Below are 15769 nucleotides of genomic sequence, written 5' to 3'. Positions count from 1 at the left end.
GTATGATACTTCCTTCTCGACAAGAATTCACCCCACAGCTTTAGTTTCTGGAGCAGATTTGAAAAGGTTTGGTGACGACTGACCCATTGAGGAGTATTAGGCGTTACTCGTCTGGTTAATTTTTAAAAGTTACTTTTTTACGTTTTTACGGATTAGGAGTTCTACTATTAGCAATCAAACAAAATATTTCTAGATTTTATAATGCAGCATTTTCGTTATTCAAGAGTTAAATGAGTAAGAGACGTTGAACTGTGTAAAATGAACATAGTTCTTGGGCTCTGGTAAGAACCTTCAGTCATCGAAAGGCAGAGTTAATTATCGTCGAGACGATCTTCATGTACGCGATGAATTCATGCATGAATAATATTAGGAACCTAAATGATATCACTTCGTAAATGTAGCGAATTGGTCTCGACTTTTTAAAATGTTATTAATAAAACATGCAAGCAAAATAAATACAACAATACAGTGAAACAAATCAATTTAAGAAATTTGAACCCAAATGCAAGCTCGTTTCAATTTTTTTTTAATATGCACCGCAGTAGGGGGCAACTGTGATGTGTGTTATGGGGACCTATGTGAACTGTGATGTGGGTTATGGGGGCTATTTTCTATCACCAAAACAAAAAGACTAATTCCCGAAGAGGGACTAGAATCGAAAATTTTCGAGATTATCAGGGAACGAGATTAGTTTATTCGGGAAAAATTATTTCCGAGTATTTTTGTTCCAAAAATCACGATCGTGCGCCAATCAGAATCAAAAACTATGATTAAGTGATTTCATAGCATTTTCTGCGCATACAACCCGGGTTTCGACGTTTAACTTAATCTTCAGATTCTATATTGAAATATAATGCAATACTGTGGGATAACAAAGTTATGGTGTTTCATTATGGTATAAATCTACTCCATTAAGTCACGCCTGGAAACCACAGATAATTGTTTGGCAATCAGTCAAACAAGGTATTCTACCTATTTTGAACGCAGGTTTTTGGAAGGTCACTTTCGACAATTTATTTAAAATTTACGTGAAAACTTCCTATTTCCTTCTTCATTTCTTCCTAACTTCTGCCTGCCTTCATGTTTGTAAAAGCCTTATCTCTTCCTTCCTCTACCTCACTGTACCAATGATGTTCCTATTATCACGGTGTTCAACATACCGATGCCACCCACCATTCAACCTATGAATATTCCACTTCCTCAGCCTATTTCAGATTTTCCCAAATAGCTTCCTATCTTCGCCCACCATATTTAAAACACCTGCGTTTGTTCTCCTCTCTGTACAACATCATTTTTCCATTCTCCAATACATTCACATCTTTGAAGCCCCCAAACTGCGCTAATCCTCTTGCCCCAAACACCAGGTCTCACATTAAGAAAGCGCTAACCTCGAAATGTAAGTATTTAATGATATCATCTTCACGCCTTTACTCAGTGTACCCGTCAACCATCCTTCTTAGAAATTCCTTTTCTGCTAACTTAATTTTTCTTCATATTTCCTATTACAAGTCCCTTTTCCACTAAAATACAGCCCACCCATATTGTACGGCAGTAAGCATGAGAAAACGTACTTTTTATGCAATATGAAAATATATGACAAAATTAAGAGGCTTTGGATATGTACCACTCAGAAATAAAATAAAAACAATAAATTATAAGCCGAAAAGCATTAAAAACCCTTAATAAAAATTAGGAGCTTCTATCCATTATTAAAATAGAAAGAAAGACTCGTACTTTTCCACAGATTTTATTATACGGTACAACGCGTTTCACCGACTTGCGGCATCATCAGGTACCTCTTTCTTTCCTCAGGAGTCTTTCTTTCTATTTTAATAATGGATATTAATTACTTCCACGAAGTGAAGCCTGAAACAATAGAATATATAGGAGCTTCTAAATTGAGTAACATTTTCACATCAGGTCGCAATTTTGAGTTCAGCACAAAACCCGTCACATCGCCATAGATTATGAACAGTAAATTTTGAAATACAGCAGATGGGTTTCTTTGATGCTACACTGATTGTTGAAAGGCAATGAATAATGAAGAACAAGTAAGAGTTTTCATCAGGCCATTGAAAACAAAAAGGTTTTGCAATTACGATTTTATCCAGCCTTCTTCTCTTTGCTGTTAAATTACAAACGAGTATTCGACAGCTTGTGAAAAACGGTGCTTCCTGTAATCAATTCGCTTTGCAATCGGTTCCGTGCCAATAAATTCACGGATTGCAAAATAATCAATCGAACAACTGTTTCGGTTCAAGCCAGCGGAGGGAAAAACTGAAATTTAGTCAATTATTGTCCATCTACGAATCGCTTTCGGGTCGTTATTAATTTAGCAGAGACTGTTATAACCTGCCACGCGAGGAAAATTTGTGAACAACAGACAGTTCCATGTAATCGATTTATTAATCTAATAACAAACTTGCCGAGTTCATCAAGAAAATGCGACAACGAAATAATTACCTTTTTACCACCGCATAATGATGAATATTCAAGTTACTAGACACATGTTTCGAGAACAAAACAAATATCGGAAATGTTATGACAAATTTACCAAACGGTGAAAACATAAAATGAGGTAAATGAAGCGAGGTGAATTTTATTGGAAGGTAGATGGACCCAACAATTAATTGACACATTTAAATTCTAATTTTGGTAATGAAACCTTTTCTTATATGATGATGATGATTTCTTATTATACCTAGAGGAAAACGAAACATGTTAATATTTCAATTATAACGAACGGTGAAATTTAAAATGAGAATCACATGTTCATCGCTCAAATCAGCAGTAAATATTACCCTGAAATAATGTCTGTTCTCGAAGTTTATAACAGCCATTACCAAATGCGCTTCTATCTTAAAATGCTGTCAAGTAAGTTCATATAGTATTAATTCATGAATCCACATTTAAAGTGATGAAATATCTAAAAAAAAATTGATAAATTAACTGCGTAGTTTTACGCGCCAGATTTTGCAGTTTATTCGTAATTAAAAAGCTTTTTGCACTAAATTCTGATCCACATCTTATCGTAAAATCAGATCATATTTCAAATTTTAAATCATAAGTCACGGAAATCTCTCCCTCCGTAAGAATTTCGGCGAGTCTTAGGCCGTAGACTTAAAATGATAAATAAAATTTTTTAATCCGGTGGGAAATTAAATTTTATTTAATGTGTGTCCATCGATGTGTATGACAGAGGCAAAAATCTGGTTATCGTTCGCCTAAAAAATGAGAGTGCTGTCATTATATGCTATGCGAAGCATGGAAATCTCGTTTGCTTACTATCTTTGTCCTAAATGGAGATTATAAAAACGATGCTGGACCCATAATTCAGGTCGATGAGAAATTTAGGCACATACTATATGCTATCCCAAAGGTTCGAATCCCACCTTTGAGTGCGTGTTTCTGTATTCTTTTCCGGTATTTATTAGGATAGATGGTGCGAGAGGTATAACATTAGCCGTTGAGTATTCGAGTCGGAAATATACCACTACCCTGGAAACAATCAAACAATCACGATATTTAAAAAATATCACGATATTTAAAAAATAAATGTATCTATTTCTTTAAACAAAAAAACCTCACCTTGACCAATCGAGGGTAGGAAGATTCCACAACTAAATAATAGCAAAACTATTCATTTTTATTAGCTAAGTCCTCTTCAGCACAGATTTTTCGGATCGAAGGATCAGCCTAGGGAGCTTCCATTCCTCTCCGATAGACCCCACCGCCATCCACCCCTTTCGCTCGGAGGCCGGTTAATATTGGGCCGCAAAGGAAGATGAAAATCGGGAAACCAGGGCATGGAAACAGATGAGGCCCTGAGTGAGGGAATTCACATTCCCCCCTGGAAGGACGGGATCGATTCTGTGGAGAGGCGACGGCCTCGGACCACGCCAGGCGCGCCTTTGATTGGGGGAAAACATTCGCCGGGCTGCGAAAGAATTACAAAAAAGGAGCGATAGAGAGAGAGAGATGAGAAAAAGGGGAGGGGAATGGAGGCGGGGAGGGAAAAGATAAATATGCAGCGAGCCGTTTGGTCGAGGGAATAAAAAAAATATATTTAATGGGGAAACGAAACGACAGAACGAAAAACTCATCAAAAAGTGTAGAAAATTGTTGCGTGTGTTCGTGAGAGAGAGAGAGAGAGAGAGGTGAAGCTGTAGAAATAAATCTGTAAGGATGACACAGATCAATATGGTAAGGGGTTTTGGAATCGAGATTCGACTTCCAGAGCGTCCGCGTGGAATGCCGCTCGAACGTTCGTATTCCGGAATCGATCCGGGATCTAAAAAAAAAGCCGTCGCAATCGGAAGTCGAGATCGTATGCTAATTTTTAATGTGCAAAATCTGCACTGCCCATTTAATACGCAGATTGAATCTGTTCCCGGTGGGAAATGAATCCAGCCCCGAGGTCACTCCGGTGACCCCGGCCGACTTATCGACGGCCCCACTCATTCCTTCCGAGCTTTTTTGCGAGTGTTTGCGCGAGCGAGGCAAGTTTAAAAAAAAAACGTGCAAACCACGGCGTTCCGCTGGAGGAATAATAACCGAAGGCCTTGAATGACCTGCGAAGAACACCATTGTGTTGGAACGGCGTTCAGAGATATTTTATTTTCTCTTGAATATTGGGATTTACAATGGATAACACTCGCGGAGTTCGACAAGCATCTTCTGAGGCATTCGATAATATTGACGCCCCCGTGTGATAAAAATTAATATGTTGATATGAAAGGCAAAAACGCTATTGATGGTCATTATCCCCGCCCCTTTAATTCTAACGCAGAGATTGGATCTATTGTCAGAATCACCTCCAAAAAGATATCAACAAAATTGAAAATTATCACTCTTTCACTATGAAACTACGGTCTCATTATTTATTTTAAATTTATAATTGCTATCATCAAAATACGTGAGTATTTAAATGCATTAAGAATGTTCATCATGTAAATTTTCCGAAACCGTAATTGGAATAAAATGACATCATTCGGATAAAATTAATATATTGAACCGTGCGTAATTATTATTTTCGACATCTATGAAAGGTCACCGCTATGTACTAACTGCAATTGAAATTATAATTTCTAAATCAGGCATTCAGACAAATTATTTGAAATTCTTATGGATGCGAATTTTATCATGATGAAATATGAGTAATAATTATCATTTCACTTCAAATTGCTTTCATTAAAAATCACAGAATTATCCAAGTCATATTTTATTCACTGTGAACTTCAAACACACACTGGATAAGCTGGAAAATATTCAGCAAAGGAGAATTTTGACACCCTAATGCACTTTGTTCACCACGAATTCTTTAATTGTGCAAAATCCCGAAGACTTATGTTTTTTCCAATATTTCATTGATTGGTAGGTATAATTGGACATTCATTTTTTTCCGCTCGTTTTAATTTTGCATCAGAACGAAATGAGGTTTGATTTACGCAAAATTCTCCCTAGACAGCTTATTCGATTCAGTTCCATTAACACTTCAAACAAAAACCCATGAGGTGGCACCATATTAAGTTTTAATAAACATTCAATCGCTTTCATTAACTGTTTATACGTGGTAGCGAGTTGGACTGCCCAGTTGGATTAGCACGCTTCGCAGGTTGACTGGATTTACGTGTTGCGATTTGCGAATTTCGCCTTGAGCATTAACGTATTGCATATTTCACGTGATTAAATTTTATCCACGTTTCAGTCAATTACCAGCATCCATTCACTTGTTTTCCTCCCCAAGGAATAAACCCTAGAACATATGGAAGGACTTGTAGAGTCCAATGACCAGTAGAGCTGAAATTGCAGGGCCAATGATAATTGCTTCTGGTATACATAGAGTCGCCCGTGGGTCGTGGGGAGGTAGCCAGGCGAAAGGCAAAGCTCAATCAGCGCCTCTAACACAGAGAGGGGGCTACAAAGGCATTCGATCCCAGTGGGTTGACTATTTAAAGGATGACGCCACATTGAAAGAACTATTGCAGAATACAACGGGAAGCCAGTAAAAATTGTTTTCCTGTGAAAAAAATGTGAACGCTAACTTATGGATGATAATCCCCATCAGCTCTGGTATTCGGCCCAGGAGGGTAGGGTATCGTGCTAGACAGCGTTGAAAGCGAAGTCTCCCAGGTCGTCAATACCCAAACACCTTGCAAAATCGAATTGGAGTGAAAATAAAGGCCTCAAACGAGATCACTATTATTAGGAATAAGAACTTGGTATGAATAAAAAGTAAAAAAATATAGACGATGGATTGGATCACGGTGTGTGCGAGGTGAGTTGGTGAGACAACAGGATTACTGGAGCAATACATGTATAGTACGAATTAACGCGAAACCTTCATTATTTATGGAGGGGAAAAGACATTTTTAATGGAGTAGATGTAGGAATGCATAAGAAAATGGATGAGGGTAGTGGTTACAGAGCAGGTGAGTGATACACTTTTACCGGTAGATTTAAATGCAGATAACCTCCATCTGGCACATGCATAATCGTATATGCCAACATGTAGTCACCGGCATGAAGAGTAGGTACTTAGTATGATTAATTAGAAGAGATAATTGAGGTACCGATTATGAAAATGTAGTGGGGAATGGAAAAGAGCGTTGGGTTTAGATATTGGGTAAGAGTGTATGGTGTTGGAATTAGGTATAACCATTAAGATAAAGCAATATAGTTTTGCAGGAGAATTATTTTTAACAATAGCTAACACCTATTTCGCAAATCATCACAAACATTGGTTTAGATTAAAATGCAGGCAATAACAGGTAGGCAACAGTTATTACATTATAGTTAGAATAGAACAGCGTAATCAATTTGCAGCGCTTCCCAGGGACATAAAAATTCAGTCCAATATTTAGTTTTATTACGTGTGTTCAATTCAATTCAAGTAGATCAGGGAGGATAAAAAAGAGTGTGACATCGGAACGTTGAATCCTTCACGAGTGTATTAAGTAATACCTACAAAAACGGAATCGAATGCGAAGCAAAGAAAACGATACCGTAGCAACGATAAATTATAAGATACGTGTGTTAATCCCGTACACGTATCTTTCAGTTTTATCGGTTGTTAATATTCCAGTTTAAGCATGGATCCCTGATTATTTAGGTTTTTTCTGTGGTCTCCATGTTCTCCTACCTGGCGGCGATCATTGCTGAAAATATTTCTACTGATGGATGTCATTACACTGATGCCCCTGTTTTTGTTTGGGTCTTTCTTACTTCCTTTTTTATATATGGCGGGCATATATAAGATAAGAACCATTCTTTCGAAACTTCCTCTCCTTTAAAGGTCTAATTGAACATCTTAAAGGGAAGCCTATTCAGCTGCGGTGGTCCATATTTCCATAATTCTATCAAATTTCCCTCTTGCTTACTTGTCATGCAACATGATCATAATCCGATCCACATTCTATTTCTCCCTTTACTTGCACATCCTAAAATTGGATTAGATGTTGTTTTCCTATAAATAAATAACTATAATTAATTTCAGATTCATCTTAGTTAACCCATGTAAACTTATGAATGCTGAAATTTTGTTTTCATAACAACATAATTCTGACTCTGACGGAAATCGGTCGATCTTCTCTCAAAAGGTCAGTAACTTACTCATTTATTCTCCCTCCAACTCCTCCGTTAATGTCACCCATCATTACCAACGAACATTTAACCGAACAGCCATCAATAGCAGGCCATATTATTTCCAGTTAGGACCTATTACTTCCAATTTGGAGCATCTTACTTCCATTTTGTTCCAGATACTTTCATTGTTATTTTTATTTTCCTATCATCAACTTTCTACTTATTAATTGTTCCTTATTTCGATTTATCTTTACAAGAATAGATACTCCATATTTTGCTCTCTCAGGTTTTGCTAGTCATATTCAGAAAAGAATATAACCGACAAGCAATTGATATCCACTCCCAATAGTTGTATTCCCTTCATTATCTCTTCAATAATTTATCCACTAAAATCCCGTACATTACAGATGTTTTAAGTCAAAGTCCTTTTAGAAAGTCAAAGTCGTTGTCGGTTAATCCGTCCGGCTTTCGTTTCTTTGGGAAATGTTGCGAAATTATTTTTAACGGGAAGGGGGACAGGTCCTCCGCCAGTCCCTTATCCTGGAGGACCATGAGTTTATTCCTGGGTCTTCTCCCATAAAATGGTTGGCTTTAGCACGCCTTTAGAGTTACCCCATCCTATACTGTGGGACATACTATACTTGGGAGGAACTACAGGCAGCTAAGCGCCCGCCGGCATAGTCCTCGGCTGCATTAGGGCACGCAAACCCCTCCGCCAATCACTGAAGATGCCTTCGTTAAGGCGTTTTCCTTTAGAACGGAAAATTCAATTTCAAAAACTTTAATCAAAAGGATTTATATTTAACAGAATAAAAATTATTTGTACCATATCTTCCCTAGTTAATTGGTTTATATACAGGTAAACAGCACTGCAATCAATGGATGTTTACCGCTTGGAATTTGTGCTAAGTATTTATTTCAATGATTTGTTTAAATGCTTTATTAGTGTCTTTCTCGATTTATAGCTATCGTAAATCCCAAAAATATTCAAATTTTATGGAAATCGGTTTTTGAGACTCCATTATCATCATTTTCCCGGGAGAACCACTTGACAAAATTATAATACTCTCATCACACAACCAAAGCATATGAAAATACGTCCTGTGAAGCAAAGTTCACAACTATTTCTTAATTCCAAGATTTCACAATAAAAAATATGATTTTCGAATAATTTAATAGTTCGTTGAACTCAAGATATACATTTCAACACCAATCTCTATTCCAATTAATGAAATTTGATGTTTTTATACGGTACGGAAATTTGAAACAAACAGCTTATCAACTTAGCGCATTAAACTTTGCATAAAATACCAAAATTTTTAATTCCCGTTAAAATAGAAACCAAATCCATAAAAAAGTTAGACGCGCAAATTTATTTTATGGCAATATGATACTTCATGTGTAATATCAGAAATGTAACCCCCCGATTTATGATAAATGCCATTAACACTGGTCAGAAGAAAGGCTTAAATGTGTGAGTTAGAACAGATTGAGTAGAGAAAACTAATGGTAAATTATGACTACGCTCAGTGGTTTGTATTTTATTATTACTACTATTGGTATCACATCATTCAAAGTAGAATTTGAACGGGCCCAGACTAGATAAAGTTATAGTAATGAATTTATTTGCCTCTCCTAACGAAACACAATCTGACATCCGAAACTGCAATAAGCCACTCTTCAATTTCGCATACCTCGTTCCTCTCCTCATTCCATCCAACATTCCTTCCCTATTTCCTCTTTCTGCTAATTTCACCTTTTCCATCCTTCTCCACATCGACTGTTCAAATGTCTCCAATCAAATTTTTATCGTCTTGTTTCGACGATTTGACGAGGCGTTTCTCAACATTCTTACTGAACGTAACTGTTGTCAATTCTTTACTTAATGTGAAAGCTTTCTGTGCTAGCTTAGAAGCTAGCTTTGAAAGTGAAAGTGTGACTTCTTTGCCTAACACAATTCTTCTTCTTATGTCCCTAATAATTTGACCATTTTGATACAAAGCACTTTCGAGATACGCAAACTGTTCCACCTTCCCTAGTTTTTGCCCTCCTGTTTTAACGTTTTACTATGTATTTCTCTTTCTGAAAAAGCCTCCATTCTACGTCTATCCTCCTGCTTCAATGACCACGTTTCCGTGCCGTACGCTCCGCGAAGGCTACGCCCCATATCAAACGTTTTACGAAGTCTTTTCTTAACATCCTTACTCAACGTCCCTGTCATCGACTCCCTCCTCCTTGTGAAGACCTCTTTGCCTAGCGCAATTCTTCTCCTTACGTCCCTACTACTTTTACAAAGGGACCATTAGGTCTCAATTTCGCCCAAATAAAGATCTCTATCTATCTATCTATCTAACTACTTTGACCGTGTTGGTCCAAAAGACTTCCAAGATACGTAAACTGTTTTACCTGCTCTAGTTTTTGCCCTCCTATTTTAATGTTTAGTTTAGCCTTTTTCTTTCTGGAAAATCGCTAAACCTTTATTTTATTAATATTGATTCTCATCCCATACCTGTCGCACTGAATTTCCAATTCACGCAGGAAAGCTTGCAACCCCTTGGCTGACTGACAAACCAAAACTTAATTATCCGCAAACCTAACTGCTTTTATGAATTTTCCACCAACTTTCATTCCTATCTCTAGTTCTTCCTCCACTTATAATTTGAAAATCACGGGTGATAATGGGCACCCCCACCTTACTCCTCTTCCTTACACTGCCCATCCAGACTCTCCATCCACACTCGCACCAGAACAGTCTGAGACATGTGCAGGTTGCCGATAAATCGCTTATCCCTTTAATCTCATCTAACTCTCCGCAATACATTCGTTAATTTTTTCCAACTCAGTCTATCGAACACATTCTCTAAATTTATTAAAAAAACAAATACATACTGATTAAATGCAATTCTCCTCATAATAAATCACCTAATTACAGCAGTGACATCGCGCGTACCTTTCCCCTTCATAAATCTAAACTGATCATACGATAAATGATAATTTGCCCTCCTCTTCATCCTCAAATTAATGAATTTGAGTACCACTTTTCTGCGTGCAAAATCAAACTCACTGTTCTATAATCCTCACATATTGCTGCCTTTCCCTTTTTTTAGATGGGAACTAACATCGATCTCACGAAATATTTCGGCTCAATTCCTTCCTCATAAATGTAGTATGCATTATTAGCCGATACTCTTTCTTCCACGATTTCCTACATATTTATGTAGTTTCGCAGGAATCTTATCCATGGCCTTATTTGATTTCTATTCCTTTGATTCTCTTTCTATGTTGCCACCAAGTGTACCTGGACCTGAGCTATCGTTATCTACGGGATAATATCTTTATCATAGGTCTTAGTTTGCTAGCCTTTTATCTTCACAATACAGTTCTTCAATAAATCTAATATTTTTTTTGACTTATCTTCAATTATTATTGAATTGACTATAGATTTTCCTTCTTACTTCCAGAGAGAGTTTTACCTTCTTTACCGCATAGTTCTTCGAGTGTCTCTACACTACACATTTTTCGAGATTCATTTAGCCTTTGGGGACTGTGAATGTTTGTCTCAAAATTTGATTTCCATCTTAAGTAGCTCATATTTTGCTTGGTTTTTTATTTAAAAAAATACTGAAATATATTATTTTGCAAAGTCATTAATATAAGTTATTTGTATTCAAGAAAACATTTAACGCCTTTTTCCACGTTTGGAATGACCTCACCATTCCTCAGAAAAAGCTATGGATATTCACCATTAAATTCGCTTGTTTTCAAACTAATTCTATTCGCAAGAGTAGTTGCCGAATTTCGTTTCGTTCGTCTTTATCTTTTGGCATTCAATTTATTTAATATCCACTATTGGATGAGTGACCTGGTGCCGCCGCGTGAACTCCATTTGAAGAAATAGCTTTCAATGAATAAAAAAACATAACAATGAAATAGCAATCCCGGAAGGAAAATGGGTGATCGATAATCTAAGGAATGCACTAATGAAACACTTTGGAATATATATTTCCGCTGAATATCTCGGGAAGGAAGAATCACTCCTGGATCAACGAAACATCTTTGATGGAGAGGAAGCATTCAAGCTTTTGCGGCAAAAAAAGAAGAGGAAATCCCCAGTAAGAACTTGGAAAGGATTAAAAACATCTTAATATTTTACCAAGTTTCAAAGAGCTCACGACGGATTTTCATTTTTATTTTGGTTGACCTACGTTAATATCAAAGCGACCGAACAATTTTAAAAAGTGATCTGGTGATGGGGAGATATTAAAAAATTATTTCTGAGTAGCGGTCCAGGAAACCACGTCAGATATTAACCCATTTTTGTTCGCGAAATTCCTCAAGCATGCCTAATACATCTTTCCTGGAATGCTTTTTATTCGACTTTTATCGTATATTTTATTCTCTGCGAGTTGGGCTACATTTCAAATCCCCGCCTTACAAAACACAGAATACATTCTCCAAAATATGTCTCACAATAAACCATTCTTCAGTCCTAAATACGAGCCCTTGTACTTACTGTCTCCCTTAATCTTAATCAAATTCTACAATGTCATCTACCCAACATTGCATCATCTAGCACAGTTTTCAGCAGCCGACTATCACTCGGTATGCCCTGCGCTAATTTTTCCTCTCCTCTTTGAATTTCCCCCAACCAACCTTTCAACCACCAACATTCATTCTCACCTCCCCTGTCATGCCTCCTCGACTTCTCGCCTGTTTTCTTTTTCGACCATTTCACCTCTCCCATACACACCTCTACACCCGCATCGTGCTCATGCCATGATCTAATAAAAGCGACCTGGATGAAAGTAATTTTCTAATTTCTGCAATGGCCTAACAATGATTTCAATTACAAGTGATATAGTTCTAGACTCAGTAGAACTCGAAAACGACTGTTTTGCAGCTCAATTAAGTGGGAGTAAAGAATAGATACCTTTACAGAAGTAATTCGGAGAAAGCCAGAAAAGAATGGGGAAATATAAGAGCAAGTTGCAGGATGTAGCGAAGTAGTATGTAAGTTAGTGTTCAAACTGCGCACCTCTTATCCAATTTATCATTAAATACGTATGTTCAAGTCATAGTTAGACTCCCCTAATATCTAAAATGTACAAACGGAAATATTTTCTACGGTGCTCTATTGAAATAGACCCATTAAAAACTGGGCAACTTGTTCACATATTTTGTAAATAAATTAGGTAAATAGGAAAATCCTCGAAAACTTTTCTGTTGAAGCTTATACATTGGAATTTTATGCTCAAAGGTGTCAAAGGCATTGGTAAGGTCAATAAATAAACAGGCTCTCTTTTTATTTGAGTACATCGACAGGTAAATCTGGGTCCATCAATTTTCCATGGCTACTTCAATTCCCTTTTCGCACAAAAAGCCTAATTGATTTTGGCTAAAGAAACTAATTTTATTAGTAAATATGACGCATCAATTTTACTATTATTTCGAATAGTTTAAATAATATTAATGGCAATGAAATCAGCCGATTACTCTGCAATTTTAACCGATCGCCTTTTATGCAAATGGGCTTGACTACTGCTTTCTTTAGCCCATCTGAAAAACCACCACTAATAAAACTTAAATTAAAAACATGCGAAAATATGTGTGCTAAATCATTGATTAAGCCAGAAGTTTGCTATCTAATCCGTCATTATCAAGTGCTTTATCAAGAAGAAAACATTCAACTTATTTAATATTTCGTAAAAGTAAATATAATTAATATTTCTATCATGAGAGATAACTAAATTCAAAACTTACACGCTATACTAATACAGCCAGATGAGTTTTAACGCTACAATCTATTTCCAGAGAGATGCTTAAAGACTCCGCGGCACCTGAATAGGTTCCATTCACACAGGCTCCATTGCGTCTTGGAGTTACCGTTGATTTTTAAAATCTTTGCAAATGATAGCAATTAGTGGATGCTGCCCGAAACCTAATAATCAATGCAAGTTGCAGACTTTGATTCTATCGAAGTTGGATCATCGACCAAAATACGATAATTCTATAGAACTCAACAAGTTTTAATAATTATTCCAGTTATTTGTTAACGCCGTCATGTTAATTTATCACCAGTCACAAAAATTTAACAATAAATTCAGATAATCATTGTATAATTGAATATATTTACCTGCTTATCAAATATAAATCAATAAATTCAAGTTTCAGTTCCCAATGTTCGACCTAAGGCGTAAGAGCTAGAATTGCTTTTGAAATTACAGTCGATCGTATTTTTCACATAAAAATAACACCTCTTACTCGATTACATTCCCAGAAGCGAGTAAAATATTTGTAGCCGGTTAACTTCTATTGATCAAGCTCATGATCATGTACCCAAATTTCAATCAATATTATAACATTCCCAATCGTCAGTCGATGGCGATTGAATGCCGTAGACTGTTCTAGAGGAGAGGATATTAGGAAAGCAAGGTAGGGATTGGAAAAGGATAGACACGGACGGAATGAAGGGAGGAAGGAAGTATGCGGAATTGAGGGTGGGTTTATTGTACTGCCGGGTGTCACGTTCTCCTCTAAAGCGAGGCTAAGAAATATACGAGAGCGCAGTCTGTGTCCATCTAAATACCTTTAAAAACGGGATACTACCAGATATACAGATACATGTATAATAGCATCTGGGCAAACTCGTGAAGCTGTGCAGATGCGCCATGCATAAATCAAAATTGCCTCTGACACTACGAATATTTTGACCAACAAGAAACGTTGCATTTTTTTCATATATTTGATTATTAAGAGAATATGATTCTTAATTATACATAACATTAACACCATGTAAACATGTCGAAAAAATCCTGGTTCTTTCTCATCTTTCCGGGTCAAGAGGTTGACTCCACGTGAGCGCAGGTCGTATTTGTAGTTTTTAGTATTTTTTTTTAAGCCTTCGCAGAATTCAGAACTTTCCTTCTTCCGGGACGGAGAGGTTCTTTGATGAATAGTGTGGGTGGGGGCAACGTTGAGGTTCAAATGTCGCTAATAGAATTTGCTCGTCATTCTTTTTTTGGCCAGTAGTTTGTCCTTAAGAACTCATGAATAAACGTCGCGGAAAATAGAATTTTTCGAGGTGAATTTAATGCGGTAACCGCTATTTATGGCGTGTACGTTGCTTTGTACTCAAAATCTTCTCTTGCTTTTACCAATTAGATAAAAGATCGGCAGGTCATCATTTTTTTTCGAAGAGATAACCGTGAACTTCAATAGAATGGACAAGGTTACTTTGCTCGAGGTCATTGGTCTGTGCAGTTAGTAGTGCAACTTGCTTTTTCAGAGAAAGATTTTTAACTTTCTGAAGACATTTATTGCAAATCATTCTTCAAATCGCTTGTCATAAGCCTCAAGAACCAAAGATAGATTGCTCAATCTATCTTTTAATTTATTGATCGAATTGCCGAGATTCGTCTCTCTAGATTTTAGATCAGCTTTAATTTCTTTAATCCAGCGCAAACCGCCTCAAATGAAACACTTTGGGACGATATAATGATATGTGCACTATTAATCTATTAATATTAGGTTCATCGCTCATGCTAGGCCCTCAAGCCACTGTACACTCACTGCACCACAGACCTTGCTTATTAGATGCAATGCTTTCAATGTCCAGTTTTCTTAAGATGGTTTTCTAAATTGTTTCCCTGAATTTTACTGCGCCAGTCCGTATATGCCAATATTACTGCATTTCGTATTGATTTCCGACAAATCTCACACGAGTGTGTATATTGGTAGCACTTAGCACTCTTACTAAGGCATTACCTTGAGATGAGGAACAGAATGAGACAAAATCCCAACTCAACGGAAGTCTGACCTAAACTGCTTCAGTCCTAGAGGGAAACTGCCTTTAAGGTCTGTTTTGGCTGGTTGCACAGACAGAACACCGCTACATATTTATAAGTCTAACCGTAAGACTCAAATCTGGCGTGCTACAATACAGAAATTCTTCTTCAACTCCGCATACTTTCTGCCTACCTTCATTATTCCGATCAACGTCTCTCGATCCTCTCCCACCTTGCTTGCCAAAAGTTCTCCCGTTTCCCACAGTTTTCAACATTCCATCGCCTATCAACATTCTCTTCACCCCCCTCCCCTTTCTTCTTTGAATTTCTACCCCAACAACGCTCTCCATTCTCCCAAATTCTCAAATTTATACCACATCGAGTAGTAGTAGTTTTTAGGG

General features: G+C 37.0%; 1 protein-coding gene across 1 annotated transcript in view; it reads left to right on the top strand.

The window, feature by feature from the left end:
* LOC139692331 (uncharacterized) overlaps positions 1-15769 on the top strand; it is a 489107-nt gene that overhangs the window by 434462 nt on the left and 38876 nt on the right. The gene's annotated exons all lie outside the window — the stretch shown is intronic.

This window comes from Hetaerina americana, unplaced genomic scaffold, assembly GCF_022747635.1.
Source record: "Hetaerina americana unplaced genomic scaffold, ioHetAmer1.1.p SCAF_4, whole genome shotgun sequence".
Lineage (NCBI taxonomy): Eukaryota > Metazoa > Arthropoda > Insecta > Odonata > Calopterygidae > Hetaerina > Hetaerina americana.
The sequence above is the reverse complement of the archived record's forward strand: the minus strand, read 5'-3'. Positions and strand labels throughout refer to the sequence as shown.